Source organism: Microcebus murinus, chromosome 16 (genome assembly GCF_040939455.1).
Source record: "Microcebus murinus isolate Inina chromosome 16, M.murinus_Inina_mat1.0, whole genome shotgun sequence".
In the NCBI taxonomy this organism is placed as follows: Eukaryota; Metazoa; Chordata; class Mammalia; order Primates; family Cheirogaleidae; genus Microcebus; species Microcebus murinus.
The window spans coordinates 50,904,990-50,925,039 of NC_134119.1; the positions used below are offsets into that span (position 1 = coordinate 50,904,990).

A 20,050-nucleotide genomic window follows, 5' to 3' on the forward strand; every position below is an offset into this window, starting at 1 on the left:
AAAAATCCAATGAAATAAAAACACTCAACAAGCAGCGTCACTTGCAACTGATCCATTTCAGAGAAAGCACCACCAGGAGTGGCTAAAGGAACGGAAATGCAAATGTTAACATTTCTTTTATGTTTTGGTTTTTCACTTTCAACTGCTTTTTATTTCCATGTAGGGGAACGAGAGGAGAAATGCATAATAGAAGACATTCCAAGTGACACGTGGATAACAGGTAGGTAAAATGTACTCTGTTAAATGTTGAACTCAAGATGTTGTTGTATGGTATTATGCTAATCTCTTGAAGTATGTATTATTTGGCAGTGAGTATAATGCTGTATAGTTTTCTCTTGATAGTTTATCAAGTTATGCAAACTTAATGTGAAAAATGCCTTAAGAGTGAATAGAACAGGGAACCTGGACATGATATCCCAGAATGAGTCGTGGTCTTCTGAACCTCTGCCTCCTGCAGCCCCACAGGCCGCGTGGGGAGGAGCGCTGCAGGGAAGCATGCGAGTGCAGACCTGAGACTCCCCCCCAGGCAAACTCCCAGAAAACCTGCTACCACCACAGTGACTTCTGTGCATTTACCGCACTGCCACCAAGCACATCCCCACAGAGCTGAGCTTAACTCACCTTCTGAGAAAGAAACAAGTGCCCATGGTTTCAGAATTACATAGAAAATCCAGTATGATATTTAACCTTCAAGTCAACATCAACATCAAACTTCCTGAATTCAATGCAAAAAAAGAAGAGGAAGGGCTGGGTGCAGTGGCTCATGCCTATAATCCTAGTACTCCAGGAGGCTGAGGTGGGAGGATTGCTTGAGGTCAGGAGTTTGAGACCAGCCTAAGCAAGAGTGAGTCCTCGTCTCCACTAAAAAAAAAAATAAAAAAAAAAATAGAAAATAAATTAGCCAGACACAGTGGCATGCACCTGTAGTCCCAGCTACTCAGGAGGTTAAGGCAGGAGGATCGCTTGAGCTCAGTAGCTTGATGTTGCTGTGATCTTTGATGATACCACTGTACTCTAGCCTGGGTGACAGAGTAAGACTCTGCCTCAAAAAGAAAAAAAAGGAAGAATCTAAATCTAATGGTATTCTCTATAAGTGCTGATCACATATTTTTATATTCCATTCAATCTCATAGTGTTGAATTTTCCTTTCAATTTGTCTTGGCCATTACATTTGAGTGTTCTAGCACAAAAAATAATGACTCACCCTGCAAAAACTCAAATAAATGCAGCCAGCATGGGGGCAGAGAGAAAGTGAGATAGAGTTTTAGGATGAGTAGTCTGGGGGAAAGCACACGGAGGAGGACGGAGTGGTACCAGGAACCTCCTGTTACTATGACCACTTGTGGGGAGGACACACCCGAGGCTGCGGCCTCTGAACAAGACTGCGAACCCGAACCCCAGCTGGGCAAGCTACTTAACCTGTTCCTTCATTTGTAAAATGCGATGGCAATAATGACAGTAACACTTATTTCTTTTGTTTATGATGACAAATTAATATTCATAAAGCTTTTAGAACCTGACCCACCACACAGAAAGCACTGTGCTTGCTTAATGTGTGCCCCGCGCCTAACTACAGCAGCCCAGGGGAAGCTTGGCCTCCCGGGTGAATAGCGCTATTGCAGCTGGCTGTTTTCCTAGTAACTTGGGGATTTTACAGCCTGCATTTGAAGGGGTAGAAAGAGGAAGATGGAAGAGAGAGGCCTGCTGCCTCATGCCCCACCAACTGGACTGGCGTGTCCAGGACCCACTGGTATATCCCAGCGAGCTGGGGAGGCACCTGAGCCACTGGTGGTGTCTGAGGCAGGAAGGAAGATGCAGCTAGACAGTGATCTGACAGCGTGTTGAGGAGAGGGCTCAGACTAGTCGGGCTGGAAGCCTAGGCCTCCGGGGCGCCTCCCTCCCCCGCCACCGCTGCAGCCTATGCCCCCTTGGATACTGCCCTCCATCTCCTCCCTCCTCCATCCCGTCCTGTCCTTCCCTGACTCCCACTGTGCCCCACAGCCTCGGCCTCTGCTCTTCCCACTCTGCCCTCTCCTTAGCCATCACCCCCAGGCAATTTTTAGATTTAGAGTCTAGCTACTTAAAATTTACTGTTACAGGAAAACTCTGGGAAAAACGTCAGTCCACGTGTTTTAATTTTTCTTTAAAAAAGGACAGCAGACTCTGGTCTCGGAAGCAGTCTTGTGGGCCTGGCCCTCTTGTGCCCACTGCCCCAGATGGAAGAAGACCTTGCGCTGCCCCACAGCTCCTGTGCCTCTGCACTCACTCCCTGGGCGCCAATCACTCCCAGAACAGCACAGCCCACCACTGTCCACAGTGCAGAAAGTATATTCCCACAACTTTTATCTACTCGTCCTCGCTCTGCCATCTGAGTCCACTCAAAATAAGTCTAAATTTTTTTCACCTGAAAGTCTTTCATAATTTTGAAGTCAATGATTCCACCCACTCCAGAGTTCACTTTTCCAGGCTTACTTTCCTTAACTGCAGAGAGCATGGCTTCAAGTCCACTCGTGCAACATGCATTGATGCAGTGTCTAGTCTGGGCAGGCTCTGGGCTGAGGACTAGAGACCCAGCAGGTGCAGGACAGGTGAGGTTTCTGACCCTGCTCCTGGCTCCAGTCAGCAGAGAAGACAGTGGATGATGGTGCAAGCACGTGACCCCAGAAAGAAAAAGGCACTGCCTGCTGATCCAGGCACCAGCCGTGAGGAGGCCTACAGAAAAAGCAACTCAGGCAGGATTGAGAAGGCTCTGGAAAAACAGGGGTGCATAAAAGAATAGAAGAATATCATCTAGATGGGGAAAAATTGAGGACATAATATAGGCAAATAGTATAAGGAAAGAAAAGCAAAACAAACTCATCAAGGCCAGTTAAACAAATGACCACAAGTAAGTCATGGTCCAAATAGGATGCTAACTAAAATGGGACACAATTTTGTGTAGATTGGAGTGGAGAGAAGCACGGTGGGAGAGCCAGGACTCTGCCTTCTCCCTGGCTACTGTGGTCGACCAGCAGGCTGCTGGGGCTTGGGCCATGTGCTAGGGTCACAGGGATGGGGGCCTGTGGGTAGGAGGGCACCCTGGGTCCCCTTTCCAGTTTCATGTCACTCACACATGTGGCTGTTGGGCTGTGTCATCATGGATACTGCTGATTTAAAGGTGTAGGGCAGAAGGAGCTCTTTGAAGGCACAAATTCTGTGCTCTCCACTTTTGTGTTCCCAAGGCTGCTATAGGCCCTGGTACAGGGGAGTGGTGCTTTTGATCTGAACTGAATTGACCGGTTTCAGGATAAAGCTGTAGTTTTTGAGATGTCTACCCATGCTGAGATGGATCCATTAATTGGTCTTCAATTATAATCATGCAACCAGATGTAGATGCATCTAACTTCTTGACTTGGCAGAAAAATATAACACAAAACTCTTTCTGAAGTCCATTTCCACAATATCCACAGTGTTTCTAAGTTTTACCAGTATTCCTAACAAATCCCTAACAAAAAGTGGATTAAAACTAATGTGGCACAATTTGCTCTTTGTGAAGTCATGAAGCTCACTGCTATCCTTTCTTACCACTTAGAAACAGTCTGGCAGTTGCCCAGAACTTAATTTCAAGCTCCCTTGACAACTGAAGGTTGCTTTTTCACTCATGTTTATTCCATTCTTTTTCTTTCAAAGGTCATCTCCCTTTCTCTCTCCTTCCTTCTCTTCCCATCTGCCTTTATCTCTGTATTTGGCAAGTATCTATTGATCACCTTTGAGTCATTGTTCTAGACTCTAGGGGTTCAAAATTGAAACAAAGAAACAGAGTATTGCCTTTAGGGTGCTTATTTTCTGGTGAGGAGAAAGACAGTACCCTAATCAGTGAGCAAGTTGTGTGCCATCCCAGGGTCGAGTGCGCCGGAGACTAACAGCAGGCAGGGCACAGGAAGCCGCCAGCACAGTCAGGGCCAGGACCTGTGCGACATGGGAGGCCCAGAGATGTGTCTGAGGAAACAGGAGGCTCAGTGAGGCTGAAGCCACCTGGAGGAAAATGCCAGAAAGTGAGAGTGGAGGGGCAGGGTCGCAGGGTCGCAGGGTCTTGGTCAGTGGCACATGTAGACTTTGGCTCTGACTCTAGTGAGATAAAAAGTCCTTAGGAAGGCTTTTAGCACAATCAACACTTACACGGTTCTCAAGGCTGCAGTGTTGAGAAAAGCCAGTAGTGGGGTCAGGGCAGAAGGCAGAAGCAGAGAAATTGGGGACAGGGAGCTCCTGTCATCATCCAGGAAAGAGGATGGGGCTTGGATCAGGGAGCTATTGTCAGAAGGAGATGTTCCACAGGTGGAATGTGGATTTAAAAAGAGAGGAGTAAAGATGACCCCAGGTTTTGGGGCCTGAGTAACTGGAAGAAGAGTTGAAGAAGACTGTAGACTGTGGTGTGGGTTAGGGTTAGGGGTTCATTCCTGGATGATTAAATTTGAGCTGCCTGCGGGCATCTGTCTAGTCCATAACAGAATACCACAGACTGGGTAGTTTAGAAAAGAAATTCATTTCTCACAATTCAGGAGGCTGGGAAGTCCAGTAATGATGGATTTATACAGCAGCCATTTGGAGGCTCTGGAGTACAGTCAACACAGGTGGGACCCTTAGAGAAGAGAATGACACCCCTGAGCTCTACAATCATCCTGATGTTTTCCACTCAGAATTCCAAATTGTAGATCAGGGTAACAAAGGGCTAAGAGAGAAAGGGCTAAGGAAAGAGAAGTCAGGACTACCAGAGAGGCTAGGAAATGAAGGAGAAAGCAGGAATAGGGAGCCTAAAGATCTGCACAAAATCCTTCTCAAATAATCAGCTGATGCCTAAGCCCTGTGAAAGTAGAGAGAGACCCAAAACAAACAAACAAAAATAATTAGCAGAAAATAGCAATTGGGAAGCCAAAGAACTGGACAGATGTTTCATTGGCTGTGTGGATCTGGGGGAAGGTGAAGACCCAACAAGGTGAAGGGACCTTGGGAAACACCCTGGACTTTCAGGCAAAGCCCTAAGAGGCCCGCACCCCAGGAATAAGATCAGGACCAGGAAAGAGGACCACGACCAGGAAAGAGGACCACATCCTAGGCATGGTTATGTTCCAGGAGTAAGGACAAACTGTGGCAGACCCACTCTGCTTGCTAGGGCAAAACAGCCCTCCTTGGAGGTGGAGAACATCATCCAAAGCCTCTACAATTTTCAGTATTCAATCAAAATTATGAGGTAGACTTAAAAACAAGACTGAATGATAAGAAACCAAAAGGTAAAACAGGCAATAGAAAGAGATTCATAGGTGATTCAGAGATGGACTCTAAAATCATTGTTACCATGTTAAAGAGAATAGAAATGGATGGACAAGATAGAAGAGAAGTTAGAATCTCAACAATTGGGATTTCTCTTTTAAACACCAAGTGGAGGCCAGGCGCAGTGGCTCACGCCTGTAATCCTAGCACTCTGGGAGGCCAAGGTGGGCAGATCGCTCAAGGTCAGGAGTTCAAAACCAGCCTGAGCAAGAGCGAGACCCCATCTCTACTATAAATAGAAAGAAATTAATTGGCCAACTAATATATATAGAAAAACTTAGCCAGGCATGGTGGCACATGCCTGTAGTCCCAACTACTTGGGAGGCTGAGGTAGAAGGATTGCTTGAGCCCAGGAGTTTGAGGTTGCTGTGAGCTAGGTTGATGCCACGGCACTCACTCTAGCCTGGGCAACAAAAAAAAAAAAAAAAAAAAAGAGAGAGAGAGAGATAAATGAAAATCAAGTGGACATTTTAGAACTGAAAAATATAATATCTGAAATTAAGAATTCATTGTATGGATTCAACAAAACACTGGGAAAAGGAGATTAGTGAAGGAGAATGGATTTGCGAACTAAAAGAGACCTCAGTTGAAAAATAAAATGAAAAGACCGGAAAAGACTGTAATAGACAAGAGGGAGACAAATGATCTAACATATATGTAACTGCATCCCCAGAAGGAGAGATGAGAGAGAATGGAGGAAAGGCAACATTCAAAGACATAGTGTCCAAGAATTTTTGAAAATTGATGAAAGATATCATCCCAGAGATTCAAGGAGCTCAGAGTACCTCCAATGAGAATAAATATAAGGAAAAATACATCTAGCTACATCATTGGCACACAACTGAAAACCAAACACATAGAGAAAATAACTTAAAATAACCAAAGCAGAAAAAAGACACAATTACTTCAGGGGCAGTAAGAATGACAACTTCTCAACAGAAACGATGCATCTTTAAAGATGCTGAAAGGAAAGGAAAAAAATTACTGTACCTTTACAATATATTTTGCAATCAGGAGTTGTGATGTCCCCAGCTTTGCTCTTTTTTCTTTTCTTATTATTATTTCTTTTTTTATTTTGTTTATTTCAGCATATTAGGGGGGTACAAATGTTTAGGTTACGTATATTGCCCTTGCCCCACCCAAGTCAGAGCTTCAAGCATGTCCATCCCCCAGATGGTGCACACTGCACCCATTACATGTGTATATACCCATCCACTCCTACCCCTCCAATCTGCCAGACACCCGATGAATGTTACCACTATATGTGCACGTAAGTGTTGATCAGTTAAAACCAATTTGATTGTGATTACATGTGGGCTTGTGTTTCCATTCTTGTGATACTTCACTAAGTAGAATTGGTTCCAGCTCTATCCAGGATAATACAAGAGACACTGTATCACCACCTTTTTTTATACCTGGGTAGAACTCCGTGGTATACATGTACCACATCTTAATGATACACTCATGTATTGATGGCCACTTGGGTTGTTTCCACATCTTTGCAATTGTGAATTGTGCTGCTACAAACATTTGACTGTAGATGTCTTTTTTTATAGAATGTCTTTTGTTCTTTTGTTTAGATGCCTAGTAATGGGATTGCTGGATCAAATGGTAGTTCTACTTGTATCTCTTTGAGGTATCTCCATATTGCTTTCCACAGAGGTTGTTCTAGTTTGCAGTCCCACCAGCAGTGTATGAGTGTCCGTATCTCTCCACAACCACCCCAACATTTATTGTTTTGGGACATTTTGTTTAAAGCCATTCTCACCAGAGATAAGTGATATTTCATTGTGGTTTCAATTTGCATTTCCCTGATGATTAGAGATGGTGAGCACTTTTTCATATCTTTGTTAGCCATTATTCTGTCTTCTTTTGAAAAATTTCTGTTCATGTCCATTGCCCACTTTTTGATAGGGTTGTTTGATTTTTTTCTTGCTGATTTTCCTCAGTTCTACATAGATTCTAGTTATCAGCTCATTATCGAATATGTAACATGTAAATATTTTCTCCCATTCTGTAGGATGTCTGTTTGTTCTCGTGATAGTTTCCTTGACTGTGCAGAAGCTTTTTGATTTGATCAGGTCCCATTTATTTATTTTTGTTGTTGCTGTGATTGCCTTTGGGGTCTTCTTAATAAATTCTTTGCCTAGGCCAATGTCCACAAGAGCTAATGTCTACGAGAGTTTTTCCAACATTTTCTTCTAGATTTCTTATAGTTTCATGCCTAGGTTTAAGTCTGTTATCCACCGAGGGTTGAACTTTATGAAAGGTGAAAGGTGTGGATCCTGTTTCAGTCTTCTACATGTGGCTATCCAGTTTTCCCAGCACCATTTATTGAATAAGGATTCTCTTCCCCAGTGTATGCTTTTGTCTGCTTTGTCAAAGATTAGATGGCTATATGAGGATGGTTTTATATCTGGGTTCTCAGTTGTTCCATTGGTCTATGTCTCTGTTCTTGTGCTAATACGATGCTATTTTAGTTACTATAGCCTTGCAGTATAGCTTGAAGTCTGGTACACCGATGCCTCCCAATTTGTTCTTTTTGCTTAAGATCGCTTTTGCTATACGAGGTCTTCTCTGGTTCCATGCGAAGCATAGAATTATTTTTTCTAGATTTGTGAAAAATTATGTTGGTGTTTTAATAGGGATAGCACTGAATCTTTAGATTACTTTGGGTAGTACAGATATTTTAACAATATTGATTCTGCTGACCCATGAGCATGGTATAGTTTTCCACCTGTTTATGCCCTCTGCTATTTCATTCCTCAGTGTTTCCTAGTTCTCCCTGTAGAGGTCTTTTACCTCCTTAGTTAAATATATTCCTAGGTGCTTTATTTTCTTTGTTGCTATTGCAAAGGGTATTAAGTCTTTGATTATGTTCCCAGTTTGACTGTTCTTAGCATAGAGGAATGCTAATGATTTGTGTACATTTATTTTGTAATCTGAGACTTTGCTGAATTTGTTTATCAATTCCAGTAGTCTCATGGCAGAATCTTTGGAGTTTTCTAGATTTAAAATCATATCATTAGCAAAGAGGGATAGTTTGACCATTTCTGCCCCCATGTGGATGCCCTGGATTTCCTTCTTTTGTCTGATTGCTCTGGCTAGGACTTCCAGCACTATGTTGAATAGAAGCAGTGATAGAGGGCAAACTTGTCTGGTTCCAGTTCTAAGTGGGAATGCTCTCAATTCTTCCCCATTCAGAATGATGTTGGCTGTGGATTTGTCATATTGGCTTGTATCATTTTTACGTAAGTCCCATCTATGTCTATTTTGTTAAGCATTCTTATATTAAAAGGATGTTGAATTTTGTCGAATGCTTTTTCTGTGTCTATTGAGAGGATCATATGGTCTTTGTTTTTGCTTCTATTTATGTGGTCAATTACATTTATATATTTGCATATGTTGAACTATCCCTGTATCTCTAGGACGAAGCCCACTTGGTCGTGATGGATTATTTTTTTGATAAGCATTTGAATTTGGTTTGCGAGGATTTTGCTGGGAATTTTTGCATCTATACTCATAAGGGATATCAGTCCATAGTTTTCTTTTTTTGTTGCAGCCTTTCCTGGTTTGGTATCAGGGTGATGTTGGCTTCATAAAATGTGTTGGGGAGGATTACTTCCTTCTTGATGTTGTAGAATAATCTCTGCAGGATAGGCACCAGTTCTTCTTTGTAGGTAGGGGAAAATTTGGGTGTGAAATCATCTGGTCTGGGACTTTTCTTTTTAGGAAAGTTTTTTATTGCTGTTTCAATTTCAGTATTTGATATTGGTCTGTTCAGGAATTCAACTTCTTCCTGGTTGAACCTAGGGAGGCTGTGTGTTTCTAAGAATTTGTCCATTTCCTCCATATTTCCAGTTTATGTGCATAGAGGTTTTTATAGTGTTCATAGATGATATTTTGTATTTCTGAGGCATCAGTTGTAATTTATCCTTCTTCATTCCTGATATAGCTTATTAAAGTTCTTTCTTTGATGCTTCTCATTAATCTAGCCAGAGGGATTTCAATTTTGTTTATTTTTTCAAAGAACTAACTTTTTGTTTTATTAATCTTCTGTATAGTTTTTTTTGTTATCAATTTCATTTAGTTATGTTCTGATCTTTGTTATTTCTTTTCTTCTGCTGGGTTTGGGATTGGTTTGCTCTTCCATTTCCAATTCCTTAAAACAATTCATTAGATTGTTGATTTGTAATCTTTCTGTCTTTTGGATGTAGGCATTTATGGATATAAATTTTCCTCTTAGGACTACTTTAGCTGTGTCCCACAGATTTTGATAACTTGTGTCCCCTTCACCATTTAGTTCAAAGAATTTTGATTTCCCACTTGATTTCCTCCTTAACGAAATAATTGTTAAGCAGAAGGTTGTTTAGTTTCCATGAATTAATGTAGAGATAAGAGTTTCTGTTAGAGTTGATTTCTAATTTTATTCCACTGTGGTCTGAGAAGATACATGGTATAATTCCTATTTTAAAATTTTTTTGGAGACATGTTTTGTGGCCTAGGATATGGTCAATCTTAGAGAATGTCCCATGAGCTGATGAGAAAAATGTATATTCAGTGGTTTTGGGGTAGAATGTTCTATAAATGTCAGTCAGGACCATTTGTTCTAGAGTTTTGTGTAAGTCCATTGTTTCTTTGTTTATTTTCTGTTTGGAGGATCTGTCCTGTTCTGTCAGAGGAGTGTTGGAGTCTCCAGCTATTATGGTGTTGCTGTTTATCATTTTGTTTAGATCAAGTAGGATTTGCTTTGTGAATCTGGGTGTACCTGAGTTAGGTGCATAAATATTTAGAATTGCTATGTCTTCTTGTTGAATTATACCCATCACCATTATATAGTGACCATCATTGTCTTTCATCACTTTTGTTGATTTGAAGACTAAGTTATCTGAAATCAGAACCACCATGTCAACTTTCTTTTGGCTTCCGTTTGCTTGAAATATTGTTTTCCATCCCTTCACCTTGACTCTGAATACATCCTTGTGGGTTAGATGTGTTTCCTGAAGACAGGAGATACTTGGCTTGTGTGTATTTATCCATTTGCCCAGCCTATGTCTCTTTAGTGGGCATTTCAAGCCATTCACAGTTATTGAGAGAATTGATAAGTGGGGTAGATTTCTGCTCATCCTGTTGAGTTGAACTTTGTTGCTTTGTTTTCTCTCTTGAGCCATTCTGGTATCTGGCCTTTGACCTTTAGCTTTTGGATGATTTTATATTCATGAATGTTTATTATGCTGATCCATGTGTAAAACTGTTTTGAGTACTTCCTAGAGGGCAAGTCTTGTCTTGATGAATTACCTCAGTCTTTGCTTATCTGAGAAGGTCTTTATTTTTCCTTCATATACAAAACACAGTTTTGCAGAGTAAAAGATGCTAGGCTGGGCATTATTCTGTTTGAGAAGAGTGAGAATGGGGCCCCAGTCTCTTCTTGTATGTAAGGTCTCAGTAGAGATCTGCCATTTTCAGATGGGTTTCCTTTTGTAGGCTACCTGCTTCTTTTGCCTTACAGCTCATAAGAGGGCCTCTCGGTGGTTATTTTGGTCAGTTTGATGTCTGTGTGTCATGGTGTCTTCCTGTTTGCGATGAATCTCCTAAGAGTCCTTTGAACTTCTTGTACCTGGATATCTAGATTTTTAGCAAGGTCTGGGAAATTTTCCTCTATTATATCCTCAAATAGCTTATCCAACCTTTGTGTGTTTTCTTCTTCACCTCAGGGATGCCAATGATTCTCATGTTAGGCTTCTGCACATAATCCCGCATTTCTTGTAGGCTTTGCTCTTTTCTCTTATTTCTCTGCTCTATCTCTGTGACTGACTTATTTAATTGAAAGGTGTTATCTTCAATCTCTGAGATTCTTTCTTCTGTTTGATCTACCCTGTTCTTGAGGCTTTCCACTGTGTTTTGTAAATCCTGGAATAACAAAACATTCTTTATTTCCATGAGTTTGGTTTGATTTTTCTTTAATATTTCAATTTATTTAATGAATTTTTCTTCCAAGTTCTGAATTTGTGTGTGTGCATGTGCGTGTGAGTGTGTGGTTTCTTTGTGTTGGTTATCCACGTTTTCTGGCATATCATTTAGCTTTCTTACAATCCATGTTTGAAATTCTTCTGTTATTTCAGTGTTCTGAATTTGGTTGACGTCCATTGCTAGAGAGCTGGTGTTCCCCTTTGGGGACGTGCTTTCCATTTGATTCTTCATACTTCCAGAGTTATTTCACTGATTCCTTCCCATTTGGATCAGCTGTTGCTTCATACCTTTAGATTTTCATTTGGATAATGACATGCCCTGTTTAGTCTCTGAGCCAGTAGGTGATATTTATTGGTGAGATTTGACCATACCCTTTATGATAAGTCAGTAGACGCAGTAAAAGGGTGTGCAGAATGACCTCCTTGTCAGTAGGTGTCACTTGCTAGGAGGATGAGGCTGCAGTGTTGTTTTGAGTCCTATAACCAGCTCTTATTCCCATGGAGAGGCATTCTAGTACTTCAGGTGGTGGGTGTGGCCCTGGGACTTCCAGGTGTGCCTGGGACCTCAGTGGGAGTAGGTGGGAGAGTGAGTCTGGGCAGAGCTGGGTTGGGTGAGCCTGCCCTCAAGCTCTACAAATACTGTTGCAGAAGGTCAAAGGTCTGTTCTCTGCTTCTGGGCAAAGCTGCCAGGGAGGAGATGAAATGGCCCCACTTGGCCAAAAAGTCTGCATGTGGGGGTGGGACTGTCTGAGACCTGTAGTCTGGAACATGCCTTGCTCCTTTCCACCCTCCCCTATTCTGGAATTTCTCCCAGGCCTCTGTCAGAGCCAGGACCTCAAGCCAGCGGATCTCCCCTGGAGGTCCTCTGCCCAGGATCACAGCCTGGGATGTGCACATGGCCTTCCTATGGGAGGAGGGTTGCCCCTCAAGCATGATGATCTGCCCCTGAAGGCACACATGCCTCAGTAGGCTAGTTCACAAATATCCATTCTGTGCCCCAGGGCATTGTGATCAAGACCTTGGTGTACTCCTGGGCCCTGGAGATCAATCCCTGACCCTGCCAGTGAGAGGAGTGCTGGTCTCAAGTCACCCACGGGGTGCCCAAGCTGGATTGATATCTCTCTTCCTTGGGATCTGCCCCACTCTCCTGGAATCACCAGGCAAGCAGCACCTGGGAGGGGTAGCAGGTAGAGAGCTCACATTCTGTGTACCCCTCAGTCTGCTATAGGGCCCCAAAAGGAAAGGTACCATTCCCTGCAAATGCCTCTGTGTGGTGGCTAAATTGTCTCTCTTGGCAGCACAGGTAGGGAAGGGGAAGGGGAGAGTGAAGCAACATGGCACCTGCTGATCAGCTTGGGTCTGCAGGCCAGGAGGTGCCCCAAGGTAGCTGGAAGCCTGTTGCCCTGTCCGCAAGAGGCTCACCACTCACTGGTGGTGGCCATCTTCTGGGCTGATGTTGGCAGATCTCTCCAACTGCTCAGGAGCCCACCAGAAGTCTAAGATGCAAGGGAGGGAAAATTTAACTGCTTCACCTACCCTAGTTGCTGGTCTCCAAGCTTCTCAGGGGCCTTTCTGCTTCCAGTTCTCCTCCGTAACTTCTTCCCATGGAGTGTCCTGTAGTTTCAGGCACCCTTTCTTCCAACCCTTGTCTGATCTAACTTTCTCTGCCTTTTTTTCACTTTTTTCTAAAATCTGTCTTTCTTGCAGAGACACTCTAGCTGGTGGTTTCGCTTGTCCACCAACTTACCCTTCCTCTGCTCTTCTTTCTCAAGATTGATTTGGCTATTTGTGGTCTTCTGTGGTTTCAGGTGAATTTTAGGATTGTTTTTCATTTCTATAAAAAATATCATGGGAATTTTGATAGCAATTGTATTAAATTTGTAGATTACTTTGGGTAGTATGGACATTTTAACTATATTAAGTCTTCCAATCCATGAAAACAAGATATCTTTCTTTTTATTTGTGTCTTCTTTAATTTCTTTCATCAATGTTCTGTAGTTTTAGCAAACTAGTCTTTAATATCCTTCATTAAGTGTATTCCTAAGTATTTTATACTTTTTGGTGTTATTATAAATGGGATTTTTTTCCTTATTTCCTTTTCAGATAGTGCATTGTTAGTGTATAGATATGCATCTGATTTTTTATGTTGATTTTGTATCCTGCAACTTTACAGAATTCATTTATTAGTTTTAAGTTTTTTAAGGTTTTCTCTCTATAAAATCATGTAATCTGCAAACAGGGACAATTTTATTTCTTCTATTCCTATTTGGATGCCTTTAAAAAAAAAAAAAAAAGCACTCTTTTTCTTGCCTAAATGCTCTGGCTAGGACTTCCAGTGTTCTGTTAGATAAAAGTAGTGAAAGCAGGCATCCTTGCCTTGTTACTGATCTTAGAGGACAATCTTTCTGTTTTTCATTATTGAATATAATGTCAGCTGTGGACATTTCACAGGTTGCCTTTATTATGTTGAAATACTTTCCTCCTATTCCTAGTTTGTTGAGAATTTTTATCATTAAATAATGTTGAATTTTTTCAAATACTTTTTCTACATCTATTGATACAATCATGTGATTTTTCTCCTTTATTCTGTTAATGTGGTATGTTATATTAATTGAATTTTGTATGTCAAACTATTCTTGTATCCAAGGGATAAATCCCACCTGATCATGGTGTATGATCCTTTTAATGTGCCTTTCCACTTGTTTTTCTAGCATTTTATTGATTATTCTTGTGTCTATATTCATCAGGAGTATTGGGCTGGGCACAGTAGCTCATGCCTGCAATTCTAGCACTTTGGGAGGCTGAGGCAGGAGGATTGCCTGAGGTCAAGAGTTTGAGACCAGCCTGAGCAACATAGTGAGATCCCATATCTACAAAAAAATAGAAAAAATTACTCAGGTGTGGTGGTGCACACCTATAGTCCCAGCTACTCAGGAGGCTGAGGAAGGAGGATCACTTGAGCCTAGGAATTTGAGGTTGCAGTGAGCCATGATCATGCCACTGCCCTCATGCCTGGGCAACAAAGTGAGACCCTGTTTCCAAAAAAAAGTGATATTAGCCTATAGTTTTCTTTTCTTGTAGTGTCTTTGTCTGGCTTTCATATCAGGGTAATAGTCATAAAATGAATTTGGAAGTGTTCCTTTTCTTCAATTTTTTGAAAAAGCTTGAGATGAATTGGTGATAATTCTTCTATAAATGTTTGGTTGAATTTGCCAGTGAAGCCATATGGTCCTGGGCTTTTCTTTAATTGGGAGGTGTTTGATTAGTGATTCAATCTCTATATTAGTTAAGGGTCTGTTCGGACTTTCTATTTCTTCATGATTCAGTCTTAGTAGGTTGCATCTTCTAGTAATTTATCAATTTCTTCTAAGTTACTTAATTTGTTGGCATGTAATTATTCATTTTAGTCTTTTATGGTCATTTTTACTTCTATGGCATCAGCTTTAATGTGGCCTCTTTCATTCTGATTGTATTTGAGTGCTCTCTCTTTTTTCTTCATTTATATTCCCTGATTTCAAGACACATTACAAAGCTACAGTAATCAAAACAGTATGATATTAGCATAAAGACAGATAGACCAGTGGAACAGAATAAGGAACCCAGAAATAAATCCACACATATGTAGTCAATTGATCTTTGACCAAGGTGATAAGAATGGGGGACTTCCCCCCACACGGGGGAAAGGACAGTCTCTTCAACACATGGTGTTGGGAAAACTGGACATCCACATGTAAGAGAATGAAACTGGACCCTTACTTTACAACCTACACAAAACCCATTTGAAAATAAATTAAAAACTTAAATGTAAGACCTGAAACTGTAAAACTTCTAGAAGAAAACATAAGAAAAAGTTTCATGACATTAGTTTTGGCAATAATTTCATGGATATGGTACCAAAACCACAGGCAACAAAAGCAAAAATTAAGACATGAGACTACATCAAACTAAAAGTCTTCTGCATAGCAAAGGAAACAATCAAGATAATGAAAAGACAACCAATAGACTAGGATACAATATTTGCAAACCATTTATCTGACAAGGGGTGAAGACCCAAAATATATAAGAAATGCCTAAAATTCAATAGCAAAAAAACGAATAACCCAATTTAAAAATGGGCTAAGGACTTGAATAGACATTTCTCTAAAGAAGATATACAAATGACCAGCAAGTACATGAAAAAAAATTGCTGAATGCCACTAACCATAGGGAAATGCAAATCAAAACCACAGTGAAAGATCACCTCTTATCTTTTGGGATGGCTATTATTTTAAAAAAGGAATTGGTGAGGGTGTAGAGAAATTGAAACACTTGTACACTGTCAGTGGGAATGCACACTGGTGCAGCTGCTTTGGAAAACAGCATGGAAGTTCCTCAAAAAATTAAAAACAGAACTACCATATGATCCAGCAATCTCACTCTGGCTATTTATCCCAAGGAAATTGAAATCAAGATGTCAAAGAGATATCAGCACCCCCCATGTTCATAGCAGCACTATTTATAATAATAAAGATGTGTAAATAATCCATATGTCCATCAACAGATATATGAATAAAACGTGGCATATACATAAAATGAAGTCAATAGAATATTATTCAGCTTTTAAGAAAGGAAATTTTGTGATCTGAAACAACATAGATGAACCAAACTTAAGGATACTACGCTAAGTGAAATAGCCAGTCACAGAAAAACAAATATTGCATGATTCCACTTACAAGCTGGTTATCTAAAATAGTCAAATTCCTAGAATCAAAGAGTGGAAGGGTGGTTTTCAGGGGCTGAAGGGAGGGGAAAATGAAGAGTCACTAAATAAGCATAAGATAAGTTCTAGAGGTCTGTTGTACAACATTATACCTATAGTCAACAATACTGTATTGAACACTTAAAATTGTGTTGAGACCATAGATCTCAAGTGTTCTTACCATAATAAAATAAATAATAAAGTTTTTTTTTAAAAGAAAGGAAATACAAACCTAGATTTCTAGATTTCTGTACTCAGTGCAAATATCCTTCAGAGATGAAAGTGAAATGTTTTTACACATGCAAAAGCTCAGAGATTATGTCAACAGCACATCTGCACTACCAGAAATACTGAAGGGAGCTCTTCAAAATAAAAGGAAATGAAGAAAAAAATTTAAAATTAATAACACAATTGACTTGTGGAGTTTACAACATATATAGAAGCAAGATATATGACAATAGCACAAAGGAGGAAAGTGGGCAAATGGAGTTAAACTGTTGAAAGATTCTTGCAATGTTCAGCAAGTGATAAATATACTAATCTATTTTTTTCTCTTAACAAGGCCCGTCACTTCAGAATAAATATACTAATTTGAAGAACTAGTATATTCTTCAAGGATACATATTTTTATCACTAAGGCAATCAGTAAAAGAATACTGTACGAAAAGAATGTAAAACTGATATGCTAATAGAGAAAAAATAGAAAAACAAATAAAAAGCACTTGATTAATCCAAAAAAGGTAAGACAGAGGAATAAAGAAACAGGGAAAAATAATACAAATGAAAAGCAAATAGTAATATAGTAGCTTTAAATCCAACTCTATTCTATATTAGATGAAGTGTTGATAGAAAAAAATTCTGTTTAAAAGGCCAAGATTGTCAGACTGGATTTTAAAAACCAACAACTGTATGCTGTCCAAGAGAAAATTTTAAATATAAGAAAATACTGAAAGTAAAATAATGACATATCATGCAAATACAAATAAACAGAAAGACAGTATAGTAAAAGTAAACTTTAAGCAAATAAATGCTACTAGAGTTAAAGTGGCACCCAAATCACCAACATTAGGTTTAATAACAGAAAGATGATTTGAGGGTGTTTTCTACTCAATTGTTATGAACTTCATTTAAAAGAATTTTTTTTTGAGACAGTCTCGCTGTGTCAGCCTGGCCATTTAAAAGAATTTTGAGCATGGTGGACCGTCAATTAACTTTCTATTCTTGTCAATATTTTTCCTTTTAACTATGACTGTATCTTTAATCATCAGTCATTACTTTGATGTGTCAAATAATATAATAACATACTTCAAAATATAATTCTTAAACATTTCTTTTTAAAAGTCCCTTTAATGGAAAAATTTCATTGCATATTTACTCTATACTTTTTGTGTGTGTTGTAAGTCCCTATGTCAAAAGCCAGGACCTGTGGCTCACGCCTGTAATCCTAGCACTCTGGGAGGCTGAGGCGGGCGGATTGCTCGAGGTCAGGAGTTCGAAACCAGCCTGAGCAAGAGCGAGACCCTGTCTCTACTATAAATAGAAAGAAATTAATTGGCCAACTAATATATATATAAAATTAGCCGGGCATGGTGGCGCATGCCTGTAGTCCCAGCTACTCGGGAGTCTGAGGCAGCAGGATCGCTTGAGCCCAGGGGTTTGAGGTTGCTGTGAGCTAGGCTGACGCCATGGCACTCACTCTAGCCTGTGCAACAAAGCGAGACTCTGTCTCAAAAAAAAAAAAAAAAAAAAAAAAAGCCAGGACCTGGCTCTGTCATCTGCTTACAATGTGAATACGTTGTAACTGCTGTGGGGCAGGTTCTTTGGAGCTTGGCACACCTGTGTTGCCGCTGCCAACAAATAGCTCTGTGTTTCCACCTCCTTGATGCACTGAGCTATTGAAAAACCTTCAACTGCCTGTGATAGCCCTTGCCTTTTACTTAGTGCACACTTGATCGTAAGTGCAAGTGTCAAACACTACCTAGTTAAGAAGTGCTAATTAAGAACATGCTTATATTTAATTTTTAAATCATTATTAATATGAAAAAAACAAATTTAAAAAAATTGTGAATCTGTGGGGTCTGAGACTATGTACCAGATCTCTACTTCAGGAAGAGTACATACCTGCTATGTTGTGTTTCTCCCTTTACGGCTCTTAGGACCAACAGAGTCCAACGAAATACCCATCTAGAAAGTTCCAAAGGATTGACCTCAGAGTAGGTCATCAAAATCTACCTAAAAGTTTGTTTTTTCTCATTATGACTAAAAATAGTCTGCAAGGAATTAGAGGAATTGGCCTCTGTCTTCCCCAAGTGGAGGTAGCTCAGAGAACCGTAGAAGAATAGAGAATAGGCTTCGGAGACAAATAGACAGGCTTTGAAATCCGCCTTTATTTTATTGCCCAATAGCTGGGTGACATTGAGCTCTATTTCTTTACTTGTAAACTACAGATAACAACTGCCTTGGAGCAGCAAAGCATGTGGCATGTCCTTGACGTGCTGCAGGTGCTCTATCAATGTTAGTTCCCACCCTCGTGGACTCTGTCTGGCCTTGTTAACTTGGCCTCTGAGTATGTGAGCAAAGCCTACTAGAGAAGCAGATGTGGCTCTCACTTGGTCTCAAACCCCTCCCTGCAAGGAAGAGAAATTGCCTGAGAAGCAAAGAGGCTTGGGTTCCCTGACTGGAAGCTGAGAGAAAGACAATATAGGACTTGTGCGCCTGTAAATTATGCCAGTCAAGGGCACTATAGCCAAACCCAGGATACAAAATCCTTGCTCTATAAACTTGCTTGGAAACTGTTAAGCCAAATATAATCTGTATTTTTTACCTTGTTTCTCTTAGTTCTTCTTAATAATAAATTTCAGATTGTCTTGACTAAAAAAGAGGTAAAGCATCTTTGATGGTATGTTGCTGGCAGTAGGGGAGGGGGAGTGGTGAAGAAAAGAGACACAGGGAAAACAGTAGTGGCAATTGTGCACATCACCACTATCCACCCAGTGAGTTGACAGCAACTTACTTTCTGGTCCTTGGAGTATTTTTTTAAAAAAACAAGGCTATTCGTTCCTTATAAAAAGCAGGAACTGATAAAAAGGGAGAAGTGTCATGAAGTGTAGTGATTATAATGTGGGAGACTGTTCATTAAAAGAAAACATTTAGAATTCAAAACCAATAAGCAAAGACAAATCGGCTCCTGGATGCTCCCTTTCAAAGGTTCCCTGATGTAACTCAAGCGCTTGGCCAAAGTACCATGGTTTTCATTGTCTGTCTTATTTGTTTTTCAAAGTACAAGTCTTATTACAGACTAGAAGAGGAAGGCGCCAAGTTAAATGGGTATCATCACTCATCATCCCACTGGGGCAAACATCCCATTCACATCTGCATGAAGACCTCTTGGGCTGGTTTGGGTTGGGTGCTCTCCAAAACAGACTCTGAGCCAAGCATTCAAGTGCAAGTGATTTGCCAAGGAAATGCTCCCAGAAGAAGGAAAGGGGAAGAAGCCAGGCAATGGTTTGATTTCAGGTTACCCCAGAGGCATCCTAAGGCCGGGGTGAGCTCAGGAGCATGAGATAACTACAGACAGATCCAGCAATTCTTGTCCTAGATCAATACCCAGAAGAATTGAAAGCAGGGACTCAAACAGATAATTGTATACCAGTGCTCATAGCAGTATTATTTACTACAGCCAAAAGGTAGAAACAAACCAAGTGTGCATCAGTAGATGAATGGATAAACAAAATGTGGTGTAGACATACAGTGGAACATTATTTACCCATAAAAAGGAAGGAAATTTTGTTACATGCTACAACACGGATTAACCTTGAAAATATTATGCTAAGTGAAATAAGCCTGACACAAAACGTAATATTGTATGATCCCACTTATACAAGGTACCTAGAATAGTCAGATTCATAGAGACAAAAAGTGAAATACAGGATATCAGGAGCTGGGGAGCTATTGCCTAAGTGGATACCAAGATTCTATTTGGGAAGATGAAAGTATTCTGGAAATGGATGGTAGTGCTTGTGGCACAACAATGTGA

General features: G+C 40.4%; 1 long non-coding RNA gene across 1 annotated transcript in view; it reads left to right on the forward strand.

Moving 5' to 3' along the window:
• The first annotated feature begins 45 nt into the window (after positions 1-45).
• LOC105881651 (uncharacterized) overlaps positions 46-20,050 on the forward strand; it is a 51,305-nt gene continuing 31,300 nt past the window's right edge. Inside the window, exon 1 of the long non-coding RNA XR_001158845.3 lies at positions 46-220. This is a non-coding gene — a long non-coding RNA (uncharacterized LOC105881651). The remainder of the gene's footprint in view (positions 221-20,050) is intronic.